Source organism: Amphiprion ocellaris, chromosome 1, assembly GCF_022539595.1.
Source record: "Amphiprion ocellaris isolate individual 3 ecotype Okinawa chromosome 1, ASM2253959v1, whole genome shotgun sequence".
NCBI classification, from domain to species: Eukaryota; Metazoa; Chordata; class Actinopteri; family Pomacentridae; genus Amphiprion; species Amphiprion ocellaris.
This window is the reverse complement of record NC_072766.1, coordinates 6,901,893-6,928,025: the sequence shown is the minus strand read 5'-3', so window position 1 is coordinate 6,928,025 and position 26,133 is coordinate 6,901,893. Positions and strand designations below refer to the sequence as shown.

Below are 26,133 nucleotides of genomic sequence, written 5' to 3'. Positions count from 1 at the left end.
AGGAGCATCAACTCTACTCCGAGCTATCTCCAGATGTCTGAGCTTCTCACCCTGTCTCTAAGGCTGAGCGCAGCCATCCTATGGAGGAAGCTCGTTTTGTCCGCTTCTACCCGCAATCTCATTCTTTTGGTCACTACCCAGAGCTCATGACCATAGGTGAGGGCTGGATCGCAGATGGAATGGTAAATCGAGAGCTTCGCCTTGCAGCTCAGTTCCCTCTGTACCGCGACAGTTCGGTACTTATGGGACATACCAACTGTAGATTGTTCTATGAAAGTATAGTGAAGGATTCATTAAGATCCTACATCTACTGTAACTGAACCTGTTCTTAAAATTCTGAACTGTCCACTAAACTTGATGCCACAGAAATGAATTTCCATCCATTTTAGTCATAGGAGTACCAGGAGACTGGTCGCATAATTTGTCAAATGGGGAAACTAACTCAAAAGGTTGAGGGGTTACAGTTTAATGACAGTTAGTGTCTTAATCTGGGCTAACAATGATGTGAAAATTTGCTATTGTGCATCTTGATATAGTGAAAAAGGCAGCAGTGCTAATTACATTTAAAACACTTCACCACACATTTAAATGCTGGCTATCTCTTAACCTCCAGATACAAATATAGAATCCATCTGTTCAACATAGTAATCCAAATCAGATCTGCTGTTTCCACTTCTTCATGACAACTAGCTAATTAATGTTTGCAATGAGAACAATGCAGAAACGTTACCACCAGCTCCTCTACGATCCTCACTTTGTATTCTGGAACCAAATGTCTTGACTGGCGAGGACTTCATCCTTCAGTAGTCAGAGTTATACTGTGGTGAAAAGCTCTTGCTGGTCTCAGGCAAAGAGAAGCTGTGCGAGGCCTGGTGCTGTTTGGTCGGGGCAGAGGCTGGGGCTGGACCTATAGGTGGATATTATAATTCATTCAGCTTTGGACACTGGCCGGGGATAAGCTCACCTCAAGGTCAGGGAGCTGTGAGTGGAATACTCATTGGGAAGTCTGGGCTTACTTTCACATCTCTGCGGATCCCTCTCCATTTCCTCACAAATGAGGAAAGATCCTGCGATGTGTGGCAGAGCCAGTGTGTTAGAGCACTTGCCAAGAATGAAAACTCTGGCAATAGAAACCCTAATTGCATTTTTAGTGTTACTGTTTATTTTTTTTGTATACTGCAAATGTTGTAAATTGCAAGAATTAATTAACTTTTCCCATCGAATGTAACCACTTGTTGGGTTTAACTGCAAGTGAGCGCATGTTTTGCAGTTGTTTCACTAATGTATACAAAGATATTGCTAACCCTTCAGTAATGCAGATTTTGATGCAAATTGTATGTTATTTCAACCTTTCTGCACGTGTCCAGTAAAAGTGCAAGTGTGGGAGTCTCACATACAGTTTTCTATTTTACATGTATATTCAAAAGATATCACCACGCATGCATAATGTAAATACTGTAAACCCACCACACCCATGCTTACAGGAATGCAGAAAAGAACAGTAAAAAGAAAATAAATCCTACATGACTACACATACATACGTGCACAAATGAAAGGAGATCCCAGGGAGCACTGACAAGTGTGCTTATAGCCTGAGGTAAACCAGAAACAAAACAGAAACAGTCTGCTCTCTAGATATCCATGACAATAACAAATTGATGGAGTTTACTTCTCATATATTATTTATATTATTTGATAGGGTTGTAGGCGATCTACATGGGAGAGAAATTCTAGAGAGAATACAGAACATCGAACATCTTGGATGTTTGGATGAAAGGAGTTGCCTCCTCCAAGGCTTGTTGGATGTATGTTATCATCTGTCACATTTAAATGTGAATACTTGTTTTTATTCTCTGCCGAGCTGCAGTGCACAATAAGACACACAAACATCAGGATGCATTAAATCACTGATGCCAATCAATGTAGTAAGAAACAAATAAACATATTTTCTAGTAACGAAGTGTATCTGCTGTATTTGCATTTTAGAGTTAATTACAGAAAACGGGTGTTTTATGTTTCTGATACATAAGGAGTGAGTGTGATTTTTATTTTTTACTGTACCTGCAGGCTAGAAGATTGTGACTGACTCATTTAAATGTTACACAGAAAATGTGGTATTTGTTTGAGGGATTGTGTCCTGGATAAGAAATAAAGTCCAGTCTGTCACTGGAGAAAAATGAAATGGCAATACCACAAACAACAAAAATAGAAAGGTTTCAAATAATAATAATAATAATTTTTAAAAAAGCCTAAGAAAACAATAATGTTCACTCAGGTCCTTCTAGACAACATAAATATTTTAAATCTCTGTGGTGATAAATATTGTAGTAAATTCTGAATAGTTTCTTCGAGCAAACATGGAATAGAGACTGAGGGGAACAATCTGTCCATGTTGTGTTCTGTGCTTTTTCTTATTATCATGCCTGGTTCGTGTTGAATACAGTAATGTGCAATAGCCTTTTCTTCTGCGATCAAATTATTCTATTATTTTTTCATTGTGGCTTTCATATTGAATATGAGAGTAAATCATCAGCCTCTTCATACAGCAGTATCACTAAACATGGATTATTTCAACAATAAGTAAATAAAATGTCCAAATGTAGTGCTCTTATTCATCCTCATATATTGTAGCTTTCATCAGCTGCCTGACTAAAGGCTTCTGTTTGCTCCTCCACTTCCCCTCCTACCTTCCCTGACTCTAACTGGCACAGGGGTAAAATGACTGGAAGAAAACAATTTAAAAACACACACACACACACACACACACACACACACACACACACACACACACACACACACACACACACACACACACACACACACACACACACACACACACACACATATATAATATATATATATACCCAAAATATATTGTCACAGTAAAGCAATGTTGACTATATGTTGGCATGAAAAACCTGCTATGTTCAGTTTATGTTAAGTTGCAGGAGGTTGTGTTCTCACAGCCTCCTAAGTCTGTGCAATTGAAGGATGAATATACAGTCTGTAATAGCAGATGAATGGTTTTTTCCACATGCTGTTCTTTGCTGCTGTGGTGCACAAAAGCACAAAGCACTGCACATGTGATGCACAAGACTACATGTGAATGAAGACATTTCCTGCACTCTACATGAACACTGTGTTTCTGTTTAATTATTTGCAACAGGAAAGCGTTAGAAGTATTCTTTGGTTTTAGGGAATCAAATCTTGATTACTAGCAGGGATATCATGTAAGTGCGTGTGTGTTTGACACACAATTTGTGTGTGGTTGAATGTGAGAGAGACAACCTGCTGTTGATATAGTTACCTATTTTATTTAAGGAAGTAATTTAGCCCTAATCCACTGCTTTAATTTTGTACCCCATTGATTATAATTCCCCTCCTACAGTTTTACTCTGGAGAGGGGGCTGATGTTTATAAAGCCTCAGCTCAGACTATTTTGTTTTTTGAATTAGAAGGTTTGTATGGCAAATATGAAAATAATAGGATTCATAATCTTTTATTTGCAATTATTATTATTATTTTTTAGTCCAAGTACTTATTTTGAAAATTCCATTTTGGGGAATTGATGAGTCACAATGATGTTGTTCTTAATGTCTTGTTTGTTTTTGTATTACAAATTAAATTTGTTTTATTGCATTTTACAGGTTAATACAATACACAAAAGAAAAAGAGAGAAATCTATTTTCTGTCTCTTATTCTGCCTGCAATTTCTCCCTTTTCCCATTAAAGTTTTTCGTGTCCTCTGACTTGAAGGTCTAAGGAGAGTGTCACATGTTGTACAGACTGTAAAGCCCTCTCAGGCAAACTTGTGATTTTGGGCTATATGATTAAAACTGGATTGTCTTGAAGTGGCCTCGAGTGCAAAAGAACAGATGCTGCATCACAGCAGGGTTTGATCTCTATCTGAAAGGTAGTAGGACTAACCAGAAAAACTGCTTTGTGCAAGTCCTTACAGAAAGGAAAACTACAGTAATCCTAACGTCAAACACTAATCTCTACTGGCTCAAATCACACATCTCATTCACATTATTCTGAAAGTTAGTTTTTGGATGTTTACACAAGGGTTTAATATAGGAGAATATAACAGTTCAAAAACTATGCATTCACAGAGACATGAACCTTAAATCACAATGACAGTGGGTGGGAATGAAAAAGTGCTTTCCCAATAAATTAAGCTGTGAATCTACAACTCCTGCAGGTTAAATTTTATACAATTTATAGAGGGAAATGCTTTTCTAGTCTGAAATTACACCCAACAACACACAAAACCATTATCAAATGTGTAAATATTCTAATGTATGCCTTGACCCTTGAGAAATTAAAGAGGTAAGTGATACCAATCAGCAAAAAATAAAGCTCCATAGCTGAATTGTCTCACAGTGATCATCTCGTTACAATAATATTCTGCTAGAAAACAGTAGCTCTTGGCATTTATGTGGATGTTACTTTGACTCGTACCACCATCCTAAACATTGTTCCAGACCAAACAAACCTACCCTGACCCTGGCACACTCCCAGCAGGACAGTGTGTCCTGGAAGACCACAAAAACTACACAGAAACAGGTCGAGGAACTTGACCAAGAGCTCTAGAAATAATAGCTCTGCAAGTCATCCAGCCTCCAAAAGTCCTAGATCCTAATTTCATCAATCATCCATGGGATGCACAAGAGCAAGCCCAATTCATGGATGTCTCAGTGTCACACTACAGGTACCATATCTATGCCCCAACAGTTCAAAACCATCTCAACAGGGACCTACACAGTATTAGACAGGTGGTTTTAATGTGTCTAGCGCCTGTCAGTGCAGACTGATGAAGCACAAAAGAGCTGTGATCTGTTTGTAGCTGAGATTATGATGTGGTACATGAGGGGAATGAACTCAAAATCAACTGACACCAACACTGAGTCATGACTGAAAGTATTTGGTTTCATGCAAACTTTAATGCAATAGCGAAGTGTTGACAACCAAGTGGAGAAAAAATAACTCCTTGATATAATCATAAAACAACAGAAAAACAGGAATACGGCTCTTAACAGTGTGAATATATCACAGAACAGCAACAAAAAAACCCCCTGAAACTTAAGATTCATATCAAAACCAACACAGACGAATGTTTGTTTCAAAAGAAACCTTTTAGCTTAAGTCAAACAATCTGCTTTTCCTTCAGTGTTTTAAATTTTTTCTGCATCACTGATAAATGGTCTTAAAATACTCTGATACATTTTGTTATAAAACAGGAAATAGGATGTCTCTTCCCTCCATATGACATTAGTCACTCTATTATTTACACATGAATGCCTGTCCAGATGGCCGACATGCAGGAGGACTGTGGCTTAGTTAGGTCTATGTCAACAAAGCCTTATTTTTAGAATGATATTTAGTGTTGTTGTGAAGACAATATCCAATTAGTATGAAGTATATAGAAATATTGAGAGGGTACAACTTGACCTCTGTAGATATGAAAGAGGTTAAACTGAATTAGTCAACTGAGCTTCATCAGCGCTGACATGGGAAATAATTACAGAGCACAGATCTGGATCAAAATGCTCTTCAGAATCATCTCTATTTTTTTAATCTATATTAGCTTAACTACAATACTGATTCTACACACTTCTATTTAAATACTACATGCAATACTAAAAATGTACACAGCTACAGTAACAAAATATAGTTCCATATAAGATCTGGACAGAAATGGAGGAGAAAAGAATAAATTTCTTTGTCAAATTCTGCGTCTGAATATCTCTGAGTTTTATCAAATTAGAGCCTTAATAATATAAACAAGTACATACAAATTCTTGGTTATCCTTATTCAGAAGAGTCCACACAGGTTAAACAGTAATGAAGTAATGAATCGAACCAGGGTTTAGTTCATTAATTTGTGATCAGGCCTTAGTAAAAGCTATTTGAAAGGTCACCAATCAGTTTTCTTCAGTATCATTTATACAGAATATTGAGGTCTAACAGCGTATTGTGTTGCACAGGTTGATCATTCTGCAGCATAAAATGGTCTGGTCACACCTCATTATCGTTCCTCGGATGAGACAACGCAGTAGTTTGTCTAGCGAAGGATTGTGCTGTCATTAAAGTCGCTAATTTACCTACAGCACAATTCAATATTCAGCAAAACCTGAAATTTTCCGTTTGCTGGTCGGAGGTTCGGAGGTTATTGCTGTTTCCTGTAGTGGACATTAGCATATAAATGGTGGAAGTGGAGGACAAAGCTGGTTGAAATGTATAGACAATGGCAGGTTTATACCCACAGCCTACATCTAGTGAATCAGGTTGAGAAACCACAAGATTAACTGTTAAATAGATAGAAAGTGAAGAAGCTTATGTACAAATACATATACAAATACTTTGGCATTGGTTTTCCTCAGTCAGAGGAGCCCCCACAGGTTAAGGAGTAATGAAGTCATGAATAGAAGCAGGGTTTGGTTCATTAATTTATGATCTGACCTTATTAAAAGCTATTTGAGAGGTTACCCACTGTGTTTTGTTCAGCATCATTTGCACAGAATATTGAGGCCTTACATGACTCTAGAAGCCTCCAGTGTCGCATGGCCAGATCGTTTTGCGACATAGAATGGTCTGGTTGCACCTCATTATTATTCACTGGGTGGGAAACACACTAGTCTGTATTTCTTTAAACCAATCACAGTCGTCTTTGGTGGAGATAAGTCAAGGAAGTGAAAAGAACTCTTCTTAAAGACACAAATTTGCTGTACTGTACGATCCAAATACTCTGAAAAAGTGTTTCATCATCATAGATTGCTTCTTGGAGGTTTTTACTGCAATAAACGTTAACATGTAGGCAGCAGAAGGGGAAGGACAAAGCTGTCTACATTTGGTGAGTCAGGCTAAGAGTCCTGATAACAGATAACAAGTGAGGAAGCTTTAGTCATAATTAGAATTATTTTTGATGATCGAATGATAACAAAAAAAAAAAAAGTTTTGTCCATAGCAATCCTGAGCAATTAATACATGGCTCCTCAAGGACTTGTACTAGATAGACTCTCATTCATTATCAGTTGAAGATATCAGAAATCACCTGAGAAATCTGTCATTTTGGGAAAAGAATTGCAAGTGTCAAAATGTCAACAAACTCTTGGAAGAATGGCTACAAAGCAACCATTGTTGGCATTAACACAGTTCTGGCAACATCATTTTAGGAGCAATTCCAGCTTTTTCATAAACATCGAAGATTATGACACTAATTGGCTGCGTCTCCATCCTGATTCCACAGCTCACAGGAAGTGTTTCAAAAAAGGAGCATCTTTAACCAGTCAATGACATTTCCAATATCGTTTTGACATTTTTGTGAGATGCGAGCTGGTTTTGCGAAAACAGAGTTGACACAATAAAGACAGAAAAAAAGAGCCTCGCGTGAGTGAGACGCTTCAATAACGTGCCCAGTGAACATCAGCACATTAGATAGGTCTCTGGCTGCTACAGTGGAAGCGATACAAATACATCCAAAAGACATCGGGAGTAAGAGTTATAATTGCTGGGAAGTAAATTCCAACAACCACAGCTGCAATGATTTCATCCATGCTCCTGCTATTTTTTGTTTGAAATCTGCTCCTCTAGGATGATTTTTATTTTTTTTATAATCCTGCCTATAAGGCTCTGATTGGTTCAGTTGTTTTTTTCTGGCTGGGAAAACAGCCACCAAAGAGCACAATAATGAAAATATTGTCAGACATATGAGTGGCATTTCAGAGGTCTGGACCCAGGCTACTTCAGATATCAGTGATAAAAAACATCTTAATCCTATAATCATACCATAGATGTGAGATAATGTCTTACCCTGCTCAACAGAGTAGTCTCTGAAAATTGGTGTTGAGTGTGCAAACACCTCAGTTACATAGTTTTCCTGTTCCCACTCTGTGCTGCCTTTGAATGAGCGAAAATTGGATTAAAATAAGAACATTTGGCGAAATATGGTTTTATTTTTTTTTTGCTTTTGTAAGCAACACCAGGATTTCACTCCCTCCCACTACAACCATACCTCAGTCATCTGATTACATACGATGTCAGCTCTCCTCAGCCTCTTAATTCACTGAGGATATTATCCCTGGCCTCTCATTCTTTCATCATTCAGTTTTGATTTATACAGTGCAGGATGTATCATAAATACATGTCAAGTACTGAATGGATGACAAATTCTACTGCAAAGTGAAATGTCGGATTGCACAGACAGACAACACATAGATGTTAATATGCATGGGCAGTAATAAATTATGTGTCACCGTGTAGTGCGGGTACTGAGCATGTGCAAAGTTGATATGGCTTAGACTTGCTCCCACTGTCTAAAGGAGAAACGGATCCCTGGTGTCCACTAGGGGACAGAATGTCTCCTGCAGAGGTTTGCTCTGTTGATTTGAAACAGCCTCCAGCCCCTTTCTCTCTTAGTGTCTCTTGTGACCCTCCTGCAGTAAGGACAATTCCAAAAATCCAGAGTACTGTCTGTTTATTCATATTAGATATGCAGTATCAAGACGAGTACTTGTTAAATATATTCTTAACAGAAAAAAATCTATAGTTCTGCAGAATTTGAGTTATTCTGAAAGGTAATATACACTAAATAAAGGCAAAGAAAAATAATGTATTTTGCTCTGAGTGCTATTGATGACTTTATACCTGTTAGTGTTACAGGCAGAACGACATCCTGACATCCCATCCGTAGGCTGACTGCATGCATGGTAGATGTTTTAATAGGTAGCTTCCCTATTAAGGCTATAGGCATGGCTGCAGGTAGAGAAGCACACTGTATAATGTTGTTATGAGAAGAAATGGTGTTGTATATTAATAAGACATACCTCTTTCTTCCTTTTTCAGTGCACAAAGTGCATACTGCTGTCTCATTTTGGTCTATCCTTCCGTTATTTGTTAAAAAAAATTGTTTTGTAAAATCGAAACGAACACATTTCAAATGATTACAGCAATTTTGTCTCTTGCCCTAGTGCAAAACAGCACCCATCAGGTATAAGCACAAAGCACTTGCCTTGTTTTGCTACCCTTTATAGTTTGTTAACCTTAAACTCAAATTATTACACAGTTCAACATAAAAAAAAGAGTAATTATGGGTAAATGTGATGCAACAATGACCAGAAAAATGCACACCAATTTAGATGCTAACGCTCTAACATTTTTGTTCACGATTTATTTCCTGATGCGCAAGACGAAACTGGCCTTATGAATAAAACAACAGCACTGGTTGTTTTTTCAAACACTGCTCTTGGCCTGTGCTTCCGTGTCTCTGACAGGGGCCTCACATGGATATGTAAATAATGATGTTCGGAATAAAAGCAGGCGTAGCGTGACGCTGCATCTCTGATCCTAAACAAGAGGTTTAATTGCCTAAACATAACCAAATCTTAACCATAGCAGAGGCAGATTGTAAAATGGCAAGAATTTTGGCAATTGTCATTTGTAGTGATAATGAAAGGCCCTGCAAAATGTCATGCTGCCAGTAAGTGTCACTTTTAGAGAGCACTCATATGGGTCGTTTGAAAGCCAATGACCAGTTGTGTTGTTGGCAGACGTGTCCTGCAACACAAACCTCACACAGGTCTTAATTTGTGACGGAGAAATGAACTTGACACGCGGCCATCAGCAACCGAGGCTGTGTTTGCTGTATGCAGCAGAAGGTGCGGCGTATGTTAAATCCTACTAACATCTCAGTGAAAACTTTGCTTGTGTAGTGCAGTTTAAACGCTCTCTCATCTGTCCACCCCTCAAAATCCCTGTGCACCTCTGCTGTGCAAACCTGCTGCTTATTCCCTCATCATGCCTCCTGTTGTCCTGCCTCACCTGTTGCATGCTGTCTAATTATCCCTTGTGTATTTAAACCCCTGTCTCGACTGTCACAGTTGTTGTTTCCTATCTTGTTTTGCGCTGACAGTAATTTCCTTGTAAAGCATGTTGCCTGTATGCTTCGCCCTCAAGTCTGTTACCTTTTGTCTACATCTGTGTCTCGCTCTCCAACTGCAACATAAATCCACTTAATTGTATGGTTTCTTTAATTAATTACGCAAACGTTTTCAAACAATTATATATTAGATTTATTAAAATTTCTCTCAAATAGTAATGGATATATTAATTAACTTAGTCCTTAATGGATTCAATTACTGGTTCACTAGCTGTTGCCATTCAAGGCTTTGTTAATAAGAAACACCTGACAAGGACAATATACAACAGTGCCTTCAGAAATAGATTTGTACATTTATGTTGTTAATGTTGTTCAGCGCACTCTGTTTGAGGGGATAGTTTTAAACAGATTATCCTATTTTTAGCAATCAGATCAAGTACTTGTGATTTATATGAAAAGTCACAACATTAAAACTATGGACAGGTGAAGTAAATAATATTCATTGTTGCATTAAAATGGTGTTTGTGAAGGGTAGACTGTAATAGGCAGCAAGTCAATGGTCAATTTATGAAATAGATGTGTTGGAAACAAACAAAAGGATATGAGTGACTCTGACAAGGACCGAATTATGATGGCTAGATGGCTAAGTCGAGCATCTCCAAAACAGTGGATCAGTTGAGGTGTTAGTATTATGCAGTGGTTAGCACCTACCAAAAGTGATCCAAGGAAGGACAACCACTCAACAGGGTCATGGATGCGCAAGATCACTAATGCATGTGGAGAACAAAGGCTGCTTCAATTCCACAGAAGAGCCACAGTAGCATAAATACAGTGCCTATAAAAAGTATTCAGCCCCTTTTACTGCTTTCACACATTAAATTGTCATCTATATACTGTAATTTGGCTTTTTTGACTAGATTTCACAAAAAAGGCTCATTCATGTCAAAGTGCAATTAGATTTTTTACAAAATAAAGTCAGTTATTTCCAAATCTAAAAGGTAAAATAAGTAACTGCATAAGCATTTATTCCCTTCAAGTTAATATTTCACAGATGCACCTTTGGCCACAATTAAAGCATTGAGCCTATGTGGATAGATCTCAATCATCCTGTACATCTAGACACTGCAATTTTACCCTATTCTGTTTCAAAAAAATACTCAAACTCTGTCCGGTTGTTTGTGGATTGTGAATAAATGGCCTTTTCTAAGTCCAGCCACAAGTTTTCAATTGGATTGAAAACTTACAGTAAATGCCAGCAGTGTCAAAATGTTTTCCTGCTACATATGCGGGAAGTCATTTAATCGCAAAGATAACATGATGGTTCACAGAAAGAGATGTCAGTTTCAGCAATTGGATTGAAAACTTGACTCAGTAACTCCAGAACATTCACCTTGTTATCTTTAAGCTATTTCTGTGTAGCTTTGAGTTATTGTTTTGCTGTAAAACTATTTTTTTTCCCTCAACTTGCAGTTCTTTTGTAAAATGCATGAACTTGTCTTCCAGTATTTTCTCAATACTTTATTGCATTCATTTTACCCTCTCGCTTTACAGGCATTCCAGGGCCTGCTGCCAAGAAGAATCCCCACATCCGGATGATGCCACCACCATGCTTCAAGGTAGGGATCATGTGTCTGCTCCAGGCTTATTTTGTCATGGCCCTATTCCTTCTGTGTCTCTTCTATGGATTCAAGAGATGTTCAATGAAGTGTGTCACATTAACAGGGTTGAATACATATAAAATGACTTACTTTCCACTTTGTATTTTTAAATAATTGATGTAACTTTCTAAAATCTGTTTTCACTTTGACATGAAAGAGTCTGTTTTTGGAAATTCTTGTCATAAAAGCCAAATTATATTGCCCATGATTCAATCTAGAAAAACAACAAAAGGAGAAAACCTTTCAAGGGGGTTGAATAGCTTTTACAAGAACTTTAGCTGAAGCCTAAATGCTGGCTATTATTATAATACGTGCATATGAAGCTACTTGGCTACAGAGCAGTGCATGCTCTCCCCTGTCCGTTGCCAAAGGCACCTACAATGAGCATGTGACTATTAGAATTGAATCATGGAGCAATGGAAGAAGGTGGCCTGCTCTGATTAATCACATTTTCTAGTACATTATGTGGATGGCTGGGTGCATATGCGTAATTTACTTGAGGAAGAGATGGCAACACGGTGCAGTAATGGAAGAAAGGAAGCCAGCGGAGGCTGTGTAATGCTCTGGCCAGTCTGTTGGAAAGCCTTGGGTAATGGCATTCATGTGGATCTTATTTTAACATATAGCAACTACCTAAACAATGCCGCTCATGTACACTTCTTCATGGCAATAATACTCCTTTCATGCAGTGGCCTCAAAAGTGGTCAAGGACGGTTTGAAGAAAAAGTGTTCCATGGTGTTGATGAGATTTCCTGCATCTCAAGACGATAAATTCAATTTATTCATATAATGGCTTTTCACACCATGTATCATCTCAAGGCCCTTCACATAGTAAAGCAAAGACTTTTGAATACACTAAATTAATACAAAGAAACAAACCAAACCACAACTTTCCTTTGGATACCTCTTGAGCAAGCACTTGGCAGCAGTGAGATGAAAAGAAAAAAGGTGATTGAACATCTGTTGGATGTGTTGGAAAAACAAATCAAGCCATGAAGGTCCCACCTCACAACTTCCAGCAGTGGAAGGATCTGCTGCTAACGTGTTGGTGCCTGATACCAAAGGACACCTTCAGAGGTCTCGTGGTGTCCACGCCTCAAAGAGCCGATAATTTAGGCAGGTGGTTTTAATTTTGTTGCTAATCGGCGTGTATTGGGTGGCACAAGATGACAACATGTTTATCTGTTGTTTGGGTTGGTCTAGAAAATATAGATATATGTCGTAACGACAGTATGGAGTTCTGTAAAAACTATATATAGGTGGGCAACACAAGAACAAAAAAAAGGATTATTTTGGTAGTATTTCAGTGTATAAACAGATACATTAAAGTACTAGATACTAATTGGATATTAAACAACATGTGATCTAAGAGAGAAAATGTAGAACAGAGGGCGATGACAACATTCACTTCTTCATAAAATCTTACATAAAGGAAGGACAACTGATCAGTAGTATGCCATTACTAAGCATGGAACCTTTAAATATCGGTTGCCATAATTGGGTTACATGTGCAAACAACTGCACTGACAAGAAATAAAATAAAAATACTGTATAGATATGTGTTGTTGTGATGGTTTTAATATGATACCAGTGTGTAATTCTTGGCAGCTCTCTGTGTATCAAACATACACATTCATGACTTTGGATGACAGAAATTTGATTCATTGATTTAATTGATTCATTACATGATGGTTGATTGATTGTGTGCATGTGTATTTTTATTGTCTCTCTTTGTTAGTACTCAACTGAGTTTTACTTCAAGAGTGCAGGGCTGCTTCAGGGTTGATTTTATGGGTCAGGTAGTTTAGAATAGTGTAGAATAGGGGTACAGGTTATAGGTTCAGCGGTGATGGTGAATTGTAAGGTTAAAGGACTGGGGAATGCATAATGTCAACAAGGGTCCTCACAAAGATAGAAGTCCATACATCGGACTCTATTGCACTGTATCACTCTCTCGCTGTTGTGTAGAGCTTGTCAGGAGGGAAGCTGGGATTAGGGAGGCTTTAGTATCAGATCTGACAAAGGTAATACCAGTAATTAGCATTCACTAGAAGAATTTGAAAAGATGGTCGTGATCAAAGACGGTGCCAAAGAATTTTATGCCAGTGTACTTGTGAGTCAACAAAGCAAAATTTCTTTTGTAATTTCTCTGCAGTTGGAAATTCTTTAAAAATACTCCTGTGCTGTCAAGTGTTCAGCTTGACAGTATATCTACAAATCTACAAAGCTATCATGTAAACCGCCACAAATGAGGTGAGGATATAAAACCTTTTAGATAACATCTGAGGCTTGTCTTCGCACCGTGAAATAATTTAAGAAGTACTTACTATAATTCATATTTAACCCAATTTATACAACAAAGGTGTGGACTTTGACTGATATTTTCATTCTTAGGAATATTACAGGCGATGTCTAATTTAGAGAGATTATAAAATCCTTGCAAAGCAGGAGAGTAATCAAAATGAATTTCATATTTAACCAAATGAGCTGAACCATTAGTCTTCGTTAACTGTCTCATTTTGTTACATTAACTGAGAACAATTGCAGGAATGCGTACAACTCCATTTCAGCAAAGCTTGTCTGGCAACACATGTGTTTTCCCTGTGGCAGAACTACGTGTTTCATAGTTAGGTAGAAATAAAAGTAGTGTCGAGTTTGAAAAAAAATTCATAATCATAAGAAATAAAAGAAGTCGTGCCTACAGGGAGGGAATTAGCGAGATGAATTAAATTACAGAATGTGAGCCGCATCCCAAGTCCCCCATATTTTTGCATCAAATGAGATCTTGCACAGCCCAAAACCCTCATTTGTTAATCCGGTGTTTAGAGGTGTGATTCAATGACGCCACTTTGGCTTTCAAGGCCACATTTCCAGGGCCATTTATGTTGATTTGTCTCACAAGTGCTGCAATTAAGGAACGTCCTTCATTGGCAGGTTGACTTACATCCACTTAACTGCAGTATCTGCTCTTCTGTCGCCCCTCTGTTGCTTTAGATTTGTCAAACTAAGGCCATCAGTGCCAGGGAGAAGAAAAGGGATGAGGGAACAAGACCTGTGAATTAAGGGTGTAATCATCAATATCCAGGAGCACTGACTCACCCTGGGCTTCACAGCGAGCGCCTTTCTTCCGTCTGTTGAGTTTTGTTTGTACAGCACGCCGTTGTTTACCATGTGGACACTCTCATCATGTGTTTGTGATGATGAACAGCATGAAACAGCTCTTTATTTGCTCGCTGACTGACACAGTTGTTGCTTGAATAGAGTCCTTAGCTTCAGTAGCTATACCTTTCATTTGAAGCCTTGATTTTTGTCAAATGAAAACAGAAAAGTGTGGTTAAAAGTGGATACAATGGCAGGGAAATATACCAAAAGGAGAAAGGAAAGGAAAACTGCTTAAAATAATTGAATATCAACAAAGAAAACAAGGGAAAAATGGATGCTATATAGTTTCGGCTTGCATGAAATTTGCTAAACAAATAAAATTGAGATCACAGGCAAGGTCTGCATGACTAGGTGGTGTCTATGTAAATAGTGCTGTTTAACATTTCCCTTACTAGTGCAACACTGGAAGCCTCGTCAGCCCCTGTTGGGCAGCCTGCTGAGGTCAGCATCCACAACACGACAGGTCCTGCTGCCCATCTCCTTTTGGGGCACGACATTACCATATAAACTTTGTTAATGACCTTGTCATTTACACAACTTAATTACCGGAGTTGTGTCCCTTGAACATCTTTCCATATGAATTATACATCAGGATGGTGGTTTCAGATGAGGAGCTGTAGAGTTCGGTAAAGGTACGCCAGCTCAATGCTGCAGATCATTTATCATGGAGGCAAAAGAAATAAAAAGTCAATTGGGAACCATGTTTCTGAGGTGTCATGGAGGTGTCTTTATTTATTTATTTTTTTATAAAAATCAAAAGCTGCTCGATGTGGGAGAAAGAGGAAAGCTACTTAGGTCAGTGAATGTTTTCCTCATAAAGTAGAGTCACCTTCAAACGGAAAACATGCAGAGAGATAATATCAAGTTACTGTAGTAGCAATACCTAATTCTGATTATTAAATTTTTTTTTGGTATTTGATGCAGATCTGGCCGGGTGTAGGCATGGTTGTATTTTAAAAGCTGCATGTGGCTTGTTCAGTCAAGGCTTCGGATGAAGTGTGATGTTGAAACTGAAGAGGCTATTTGGATTTTTTTGTAACTTTTTCAGCAATCCAACAAGAAAACCCACTTCATGTAGCATAGGCCAGGTTTTGCAACAGCGGCAAAAGCCCTATTTTTGTTCGTCACACAACTACTGCTATCAGCTTTTTTGTGTGTTTACCTCTGACATGCATGCTCTCATCACCATTTGTGCAATCCAGTGTCTCGCCAGAGGAGAAGTAGCTGCTTTGTCCTGCCTTTGACTGTGACCGTTAAAAGTTTTCTTTCTGATGCATGCCGAACTCTTTTTCTTGCTGTCAAATTGTCCCAGTAATCAACCAAAAAACTGAAAACATTTCCCACTAATTATATTATTATGCTATTTCAAATTCTCAAAGGCACATTTCAGTAGTTAAATTTGTCAAAATTTTGGCTGCTGAAAACATGGACACACAATGAGGAGAAAAACCTCAACATTGCCGGCTTTAGTGAAGGAAAAGATGATTTCCTTCATCATTTTTCCAAAAAAAAAGCAATCTGTTTTCTTTAGCTGCAGCTCTGCACTATAACAAAAACATTGCAGGACAATAATACAAAGAAACATAGAGAAAAATTGCATGTGCCATGGCCAAAAGAGTGATTGCAGGAGGAACGAACTAACAACATGAAATGAGCAATAATTTATGACAATAAAAAAATCTAGGTTCAAATATTGATGGTGTTGTGCTACCTGAAAACCTTTTAGGCAGAACAGTTTTTTAGCACTGCCATAAAGCCGTGATTACTTGGAGGATATTTCTTTCTGTCATGTTGAGCTCTGCTGTGGTTTCTGGCAGTCAGGCACATACGCTGACATATCTGTGTCCCAGATAAAAATTTTGATTGTCATACGGTACAGACGTGCCTGTTATCAAGCCAAGTTTGACTTCCTAAACACAATTTTAAGTGGAGTAATTCATTATGGCATTGTCATAAATTCGTAACATGACTTCCTACACGACAAGCGAGTCACATATGCTCTCAAAAACAACAAGAAGTGGGAGGAGTAGTGGGAGAGTCAGCTGTCACATTCTCAGCAGTCTCCTAATAGTCAGCTATCAATAAAACATTTGAGCGTGGTGAACAATGCATTTGATATCCCTGAGTGCTGTCAAACCCAAGGTCTTGTGTTTTTTTTTATTATTTTCATTTTGAATGAATGAAATGACCTGATTTAATGATATAAAGTAATGAGGGAAAAAGCTGGAGCCAATATGTTCTTTTAATGAGCTATAACTAAACAGCAATCCCTGGAAAGAATTAAAAGGTTTTGTGTTTTATTCAGTAATCACCAAGGCTGCTAATATGCAGCAGAGACGTTCAGTGTCATCCTCCATCACACACACACACACACACACACACACACACACACACACACACACACACACACACACACACAGACACACACACAGACACACACACACACACACACACACACACACATGCACACTAGATTGCCGTCAAAAACACAATTGAAAGCCATAATATTTAAAAGTTATTTTTCAATTACCTTCGTCCACATTTAGTTCCCTCCATGCATCTGTCTCTTTTCTGCCTTCTGCCTATAATGCCAAGTGTACTGAATGATAAGCTCCTATTCTAGATGCTGGTCAGTTGTTTGGTCCCAGTCAACACACAGGAACAAAGCGCAGTAGTAAATCTCCAGCAGAAATAAGATGTCAAAGAGCTTTGTGGTCTGTAGCCAGTCTCAGTAAACAATACAGTATGTTTCAGTATTATAGTGTAACAGATGGTCTCACATTATCTTCAAGCACTCTTTGATATGGTTTCGAATTCAGTTGAATCAGTGACTGATAGCTGCTCACTCCCTGAGGCATCAAAGCAAACCCCAAACTAGCACACTGGTGTAAGGTTCCTTCTCTAAAAAGCTGCCTTTATTCTGTCCCAAACATGCCGGCTGTTACTGTGGTCAGACAGCTCTATCTTTGATTTGTCTGTCCAGAGCACATTATTCCTGAAGGCCTGATCTTTGCCTATGTGTTCATTAGCGTACTGTAGTTTTCCTCTAATGTTCTTTTTGGCAGCGATGGCTTTTTCCTGGCACACCTTCCATGTAGGCCAAATTTGTGCAATCTCTTTCTGATTGTAGATGCAGCACTTTGACACCTGCAGCTCCTGTAATGAAATTTAGGGATTCTTGGAAACTGCTTTTGGCATCAAATAGTCTGCTCTTGGGCCGATGTCGCTGTGGTATCCAGTCCTAGACAAATTGGCAGTTGTTTGAAATTTGTCCCTCCTTCATTGATGATTTTCCTTACAATGGATGACAGTGGAATGTTTCCTTTGAATAGATGTTTTTAAATCCTTTTCCAGACTCATAGGCATCCACAACCTTTTTTTCTGAGGGTCTTAGCGAATCTTTAGATGTTAGCACAATGACACCACATGCTTTAATAGCAATCCACACCCACTGTGACATCATGGGATTACATATAAATGGCATGCTGTTTGAAGCACATTTCAAGTGTTATTTAACTTTGTAAAAATGACTACATGAGTAATACAAGGAAACACTGAGGTGAGATAGTTAGCTCATATATGATAGTAGTACACAGGTTAAGGTTATATATGTGTCAGTAGAGACTACATGGTGTGAAGTGATTTGTGAAAAGAAAAAAATGCATAGTGATGAAGCTCAAAATGACCTAGTGAGAACTTCAAACTCTAGATGTAAGTGGTTTAAATAACATAGTTGCCATCTTGCTCTCTCTAAGGAGGATCTAATTTACATATCTGTAGGTATGATAAATGCAGATGTGAACTTGTTTTATTCATGCAACAAGATGTTTATCTTATTTAAATTATATAAAAAATTACTAAACACCAATGCCTATGTGCATAGATAAATAACGTTTTGCTTGTTCCAATACTTTATGTGGAAAAAGACATTTTTTTCCATCAAACTGTCTTAGTGTAACTAAAAATCCACAATGTTTCCTCACCCTTATCAAAGTACATATTGCAATCCAAGCCACAATCTTTCTCTAAACTTTAACCAAGTTTGGGGCCAGCTGTAGCCAAATCATAACCACAATGGTGATATGAACAGTTTCAAAGGCAAAGATGACTGATATCGGCCTTCTGATGTGAGCGTCAGATGGGGAAATGCTTCTGGGTCTAGAGAACAGTGAGCAAACAATGTAGTTTGCCATTTCATTTGGAGGACTTGTTGACAGAGTCAACTAAAGTCTTTTTTCTCAGACTGACACAAATTAGCAACAACTAAATAAATAAACAGACAGATAAACAAACATCCCCACACTACAAAACCTCTCTATTTATAAGTGCTGGTGGGATTGTCATTGTTTTTTTCAAATAATTGGTCGCAAATCAAAGTACTGCACAAACTAACATTTTTAACCAAATATGGTGCAAGATTAAAAACAGGAAGCTCTTTATAGTCATTACAATTCCTCCACTAGGCATCATAAATGTCTTTATTAAAGTAACTAACTGTTCAGTGCACACTAGAGTGTTGATAAATTTCAACAAATGACTGAAAAGTTTAATCTGCACATGGTGCTGGGACAATGGTAGACCAAAACTATTGAGATTCATCCTCTGGGGACCACGATTACTGCAGATGGTTTCAATACACCTTATAGAAACCTTTAATTGAAAAACCAGTAAGGTCAGCCTTAGTGTGACAAAAACCAGGTGCCACCAAAGTGGTTTGGAAACATGATTAGGAAACATGAAAACCTATAAAAAAATCTATGTAATCTTTAAGAACTTGTCTAAGTGTGAAAAGTGACCAGACTGGTGCATCCAGTGATTGACATTGCCAGTGGGCAGGTTAGCACTGGTGTCTCCCTGGAGGTTCAACAGCTAGTTAAGAACAGCTGCCTGTATAAAGCTTTACTGTCAATATGCAAGAAAACTACTGATTTATAAAAGTGAAGTTCAAAATTTTGACTAAAAATTATTTTCTGCAGACAACCAAATTTACGTGTCAACTAACTCACATTTCATTTTAGCAGTGCAGGTGAAATCTTTATCTGCTTAGTGCCATTTTGCCTATCCTCTATGTGCAGTAAACTCATCATAATTCTGCAAATGTGAAACCCTTTAAACATGTCTGACAGAGTTTGACAATGCTCTTGTGGGTTTGAAAGAAAGGTTGACTGTTCACCAGACACATAGACCTTCCTGGTGAAAAGGTCATTGCACTCTAACTAGTCAACGTTTCTGGAGCCATTCCCATGATAGAACCGCTGATAACTCCAAAATGAAATCTATCTGTGCCTGTGATGCATTGCTGTTTCACCGCCATTGGCGTTAATTCATTACAGAAGAACTAGGCAGAGATTATAGCTTTGTATTCCTTGACAATGTCACGCAGGCCTGCGCCATCCAGATAATTATGAGTCGAGAGCTGTGGCCTCAGAATGAGAAAGCTCTCTGAGCTCATCTCATTCTTCTGAATGGGTCTCTGTCAGATACTGACAATGAGTGACCTTGTGCTTGGAAAATCGCACTGAATTAACCATGGAGCAGATATCACTTATACACCCTGGCTGCCTTCCTCTTGAGGGGCCTAGAGTCATCTTTCAAAAATGAATCAACTCAGCTGCCTAAATTATGTCCCCCCTCCTGCCACACAACAGAGACATGCTAATTTTTTTTCCACCATATCCTTTGGCTGTGTCTTAGAAGCTAAAATGAATGTGATTGTCATCAGTGTAGATAATTGATTCTGAAACTGTGGCACTTATTAGTTAGACGTTAGACTATAATTCTGATAATGGAAACATTATATGGCTTTATGAGATGGGCCTTATCCCTGCTGCCAGTTCCTGATATATTTAATGTGCAGCATATTTCCGATGTTTTTATTTGCAGTTTAGATTCTGTCAACTGTGAATAAGGAAAAACAACAGTATTAAAAAAAAACTGTACTGTTGTTGAGTATCAGCAAGCCTGTCAGCAGAGCTCTCACAACTCTAACCTTCCTGTCAAACATCACTGTGGGTGTAATCAGCAGTTTTCTTATGAGATTTCGTTTCTTTCCAGAATGATTTCATTTCTCTGCAAACAACTCTTTAACCGTAGTCAATGAAGAGATGAACTAATGGCCTGTTATCAGTCAGTCTCATGGTTGTATACAGAGGCTGCATTTGTTTTGTGTATTATAATCTGGATATGGATGTAGCAGATAGTTTTATTTACATATTTATTTATTTGGTTTTTAGGTATCCACCACTGAAATACTCAGTGCAGCTAGGGTGAATGACATTTTGTTTGCAGTATTCAAAGCATCAGAAAATGACATTTGTAAAACTCAATAGTGACGTGCCTTTGCAGAAACAAGCTTTGCTTATCGACATTGTTATCATTCAGACTGTTTTCTTCCAAAGGCAAAAGCTACCAAACCTTTCTAGATAAGGGAAAGCTCAGGCCAGACACTACTAAGGGTGTTTTGGAAAGTATGCATTAGGGTGAATTGATATGAATCATGCTACACCTGAATGCTACTTTTGTTCTCTGTAACTTTCTGCCGCCTTTTTAATCCACTTTGCTCTAACAGATTTCTTCCTCAGACAAAAGGGAAAATGAAACAAACAAAAAGGGAAAACCTGATTGTTTCTTCTGCTCAATGTACTGCAATTAGCTCCGTCCACCTTTCGCTGGCGGACTGTGCTCTCATGCATTGTTTGGCTGTGCTGATTGAAGCTGTTGACTGAAACCTGCATGCCTCCACTTGCTTTCTTGAGAGAACAAGTACAAATTGAGCTGTTATGAACACTCAATTGAACATTCAATAAGAACTCTGGTCACTCATTTGTTGGTTCATTTGTTTTTTTGTTTTTTCATTTGCTTGGCTTCATGATATTTTCGAAGTTCTCTCATTTAGTGAAGAAATAATTCTGCACACGGCTAGATTTGAATAGCATTATGTGCTACTCATTTCTTTTTTGTGCTGTATGGTTTTGTTAAGACTTGCTGAAGTGCATTGTATGTCATTACCATCTGTGCTAGGTGTGCACCCTTCACTATATAATGCAGATAGTCTCTTATGCAGATGCAGGTAAGGCTAAACCTGTATTCAATTCAGTTATCTTCATGGTTTGAATATGAAAAATACTTCACTTTTACTTTAAGTTGTTGCAGCTACTAAAAGTAATCCTTCTGGTATCGGTTCAACTGAGTAATAGAGCCAAATGTAATGGCCACTCAGCCTGCTGCCTTTAATCAGAAAGCGCCATGAGTATGAAAGAAAATAAAAAGCACACCTCTATAATTAGGGAAACATTACAAATATGTACTGTAAGACTTGGAAATGTACCATGAAAGTTAATTTATTTTGCAGTATAGCCTTTTCTCTCAGGAAACTATACTGTTGGGGCCAAATTAACACGTGCATGTCTCTGTGCCAACATGTTTTACACTAATAGAGCACAGTAATAGAACCTTTATTTCACTACCCGTTTTATTTAGGCATGAATTTTTCAAGCTGATGCATTGGACTGCATTAAGGGTACCTAAATATCTATATGAAATGGTAACTCAGTCCAAGGCAAAAGTGGAGGAAACTTGGTGAAGAAGTAGAACAGGCTAAGAAAGAGCAGATTCAATTTTGGTGCAGATCTAAAACACTCTCTTTAAAAGTGGCATTGGCATTGGCATTGGCGAACGACTGCGCTCTCTGAGTGACCTTCTAGGTCAGTAATAGTGTTTACTGAAGTCACTGGCTCAAAGTAAACAGAAGTCTTTTAGGTCTAACTGATTAAACAGTAGCCAGAATATAACTTAAAAGAAAATGAGCCCAGTTTGCATCTTTCCTCATTCCCCTCCAATTTTCCAACACTTTTTCATCTTGGAAAGGCAAAGTAGATGTTCATTCTAATTTGGTCTCAGAGACAGTCTCTTTGTAATGGGATTGCCCTCCTCACAGCAATTAATGTTTCTCTTTTTGTCCGATTTTTCACTTGAAGTTTGTTTTCGAGGTTATTCCTATTTGATCTACTGTACCCATCGATGTAAAATACCTTGCTGCTTTTGAGATAAAACTAACAAAACAACAATTGTGCTTGCAGCTACTGGTAATATGAACCACATTACTAAGCAAGGTGCTGATATTTGAAATGTTAAGGATAAATGTTAACAAAAATTTCTATTGTTAGACTGCCATTGCACCAAAATTAAAACATGTCACACAACTAGGCTGCCTTGCCTTCATCACACTGGTGAGAATTTTTTTTAGTTACATGTTTTGTAGTTGTATGGGCTAAATGCAAATTGAAAATGAAAACTACTCAGCCTGAAAACAATTTGCACAAAAAGACAATTTTATGTCAAAGTAAAAACAGGTTTCTACAAAGGGTTGCCAATTGATTAAACATATAAAATGTAAAATAAATAAATATAAGTATTCACCCCCTATACAAGGGCCTCACCCAATTCAACACAGGTGCAGGCACTTTGTGCAAGAAGCCACACAATTAGTGAAATGGAGATTATCTGAGTGTCGTGAATGTGCCTCAGGTGATCTTAGTATAAAGACACCTGCATCTGGAGGATCCAGACATTGATGAATCAGTACTCCTGGCTTTAACTACACAATGAACAAAAAAGAAAACTCCAATAAACTCAGTGAAAAGGTTATTGAAAAGCACAAGTCAGAGGATGGATACAAGAAATGTGCAAGTCACTGAATATCCCTCGTTGTTAAGAAATGGAAGGAACATGGAACAGGTACATCTGCCTAGGGCAGGTCTTTAACAAAAGCAAAGTGACATACTAGAGGCTAGTGAGGAAGGCCACCAAGACAACAATGACTCTACTGCAGGGGTTACAAGCTTCAGCAGCTGAGGTGGGAGAGAATGTGCATACAACAAATGATGCCTGGGTTCCTAGCTTTATGAGAGAGTGGCAAAGAAAAAGTCACTGTTGAAAAAATGTTGACTAGAGTTTGCAAGATGGTATGTTAGAGACTCTAAAGTCAACTGGACTTCTTTGGTCTGATTAAAAATAAAATTGAGCATTTTGGTCATGGACTAGATGCTGCGTCTGGTGGACATCAAGCACTGCATATCATCACAACCTGTCCACCGTGAAGCATGGTGATGGCAGCGTCATGATGTGGGGATGCATCTCGGCAGCAGGCCCTGAAAGACTTGTAAAGTTACAGAGCAAAATGAATGCAACAATGTATAGGGAAATCCCTCAGGGCAAGCTGATGTAGCCTGCAAAAGAACTGTGACTTGGGAAAAGATTTATTCTCCAACAAGAGAATGACCCGAAGCATACAGCCAAAGTTACACAAAAATGGTTCAAAGACAACAAGGTGAATGTTCTGAAGGGCCTGAATCGGACTTCAGTTCAACTGGGAATTTGTGGCTGGACTTGAACAGAGCTGTTTTCTTAAAATCACTGTGTAACCTGACAGAGCTTGAGCAGTTGTGTAAAGAAGAATGGGATAAAACTTCTCCCTGAGCCATTCAGTGCACCATTGTCCCTGTACCAAAGAATGCCTCTCCAGCCTGCCTTTATGACTATCGCCCAGTAGCCCTCACCTCAGAAATGATGAAGTGCTTCAGAAGACTCATCAGGACTCACATCTGCTTGTTGCTGCTTGAGTCTGTGGACCCACTTCAGTTCGCTTACTGATCAAACTGATCCACAGACGTTACTATGTCCCGGGTTCTGCACACGACCCTCACCCACCTGGACCGCTGGGACAGGGACTATGTGAGACTGCTGTTCATTGATTTTAGTTCAAATTTCAACACCGTAGTACCCACCAAACTCCACACAAAGATGTCCAGCCTGCAGCTTATCAGCTCCCTGTGTGCCTGGTTCTTGAACTTTCTGTCCGACATAACTCAGGTGGTCCGGGTGGTCAGACACACCCTCAACACTGGAGCCGCACAGGGCTGTGTTCTCAGCCCCCTGCTCTTCACCCTGTACACCCACAACTGTGTGGCCACGAGCAGCTCCAGCACTATTGTGAAATTTGCGGATGACACGGTGGTGGTTGCTCGCATCAGCAACAGTGATGAGTGGGCGTATACAGGGGAGGTTGAAAGCCTGCCACGGTGGTGCCAACATCAGCAAAACCAAGGAGCTGATTGTGGACTTTGAGAGGAGACAGCAGAGGAATTACACCCCAGTGAGGATCAACGGGACACTTGTTGAGAGGGACTGCAGCTTTAAGTACCTGGGAGTGCATGTCTCTGAAGATCTGTCATGGACACCACACATTGACAGCTTGGTGAAAAAGGCGAGGCAGCACCTCGATCACCTCAGACAGCTGAGGAAGTTCTGAGTCTCTCTGAACATCATGAGGACTTTTAACTCTGGAGTGGTGTACCCAGTGGTATGGAAACAGCACTACTCGTGACCAACAAGCCCTGCAGAGGGTGCTGAGGTCAGCAGAGCGAACCATGGGTGCAAAACTCCCCATCCTCCAGGGTATCCACACCAGGAGGAGCGTGGCCAGAGCGAACAAGATCATGAAGGATCCTCTACACCCTCACAACAAACTGTTTGAGTGGCTATGCTCTGGTCGAGGGCTTTGCCTCATCAAGGCAAAAACAGAGAGACTCAGGAGGAGCTTTATCCCTCAAGCTGTCAAGACTGTCAACTCTGACCTCCAATCAGCACCTCGCAAACAAGGACCATAAACACATAACTATAAATATTGCAACATTGCACGTGCACATCGCACAGACTGCACATTCTCTGTGTGAATGCACATCCTCACTTTTGCACACCCGCTACCTTTTGCACTGTGTACATTCCATATAATATTACTATTTTACCTGTTTGTATTTCTTGTATATTAGAGTTTTACCTTTTGTGTGTTTTGTATTTTTCTGTATTGTTCTTTTGTAAATATGTTTTTACCTACTTTAACATTTTGTATTTATAAAGCCTGGTGGACAGTCACTGCATTTCACTGCCATACTGTATATGCATGTGACGAATAAAAAAAATCAAATCTAATCTATTTTTAATCTATTTAATTGCACTGTCCAGATGTGCAAGGCGGATTGTGACCTGCCCACCCAGATTAAATGCCTTAATTGTGGCCATAGCTACATCTAATATTTTAAGGGGTTAATTACTTATGCAGTTGCTTTTTTTACATTTTATATTTTTAGCATACCTAGCATGTTACAAATATGTTGATACATAACATTTCAGTAATATGCTCACTGACACCGTACAAATGATTTGCTCTTACAGCACCATATCCCCTTACAGTGACTATAGCATTGTTCAATTTTATGTAATGCTGAGGCATTCACACCATTGGGTGATGCTTGCAAAAACACTTTGGCTTGGTTTAATACCAAAAATTGTCTTGAAGCACAATGGGTTTGATTAAATTCAAACAAATTAAGATAACTGTATTTATATCGGTATCTGGTGTGGTACACCTGCCATCCA

General features: G+C 38.7%; 1 long non-coding RNA gene across 1 annotated transcript in view; it reads left to right on the top strand.

The window, feature by feature from the left end:
• Window positions 1-26,133, top strand: part of LOC129348781 (uncharacterized) — a 145,647-nt gene that overhangs the window by 54,303 nt on the left and 65,211 nt on the right. The window contains exon 2 of the long non-coding RNA XR_008601476.1: window positions 11,429-11,493. This is a non-coding gene — a long non-coding RNA (uncharacterized LOC129348781). The remainder of the gene's footprint in view (window positions 1-11,428; window positions 11,494-26,133) is intronic.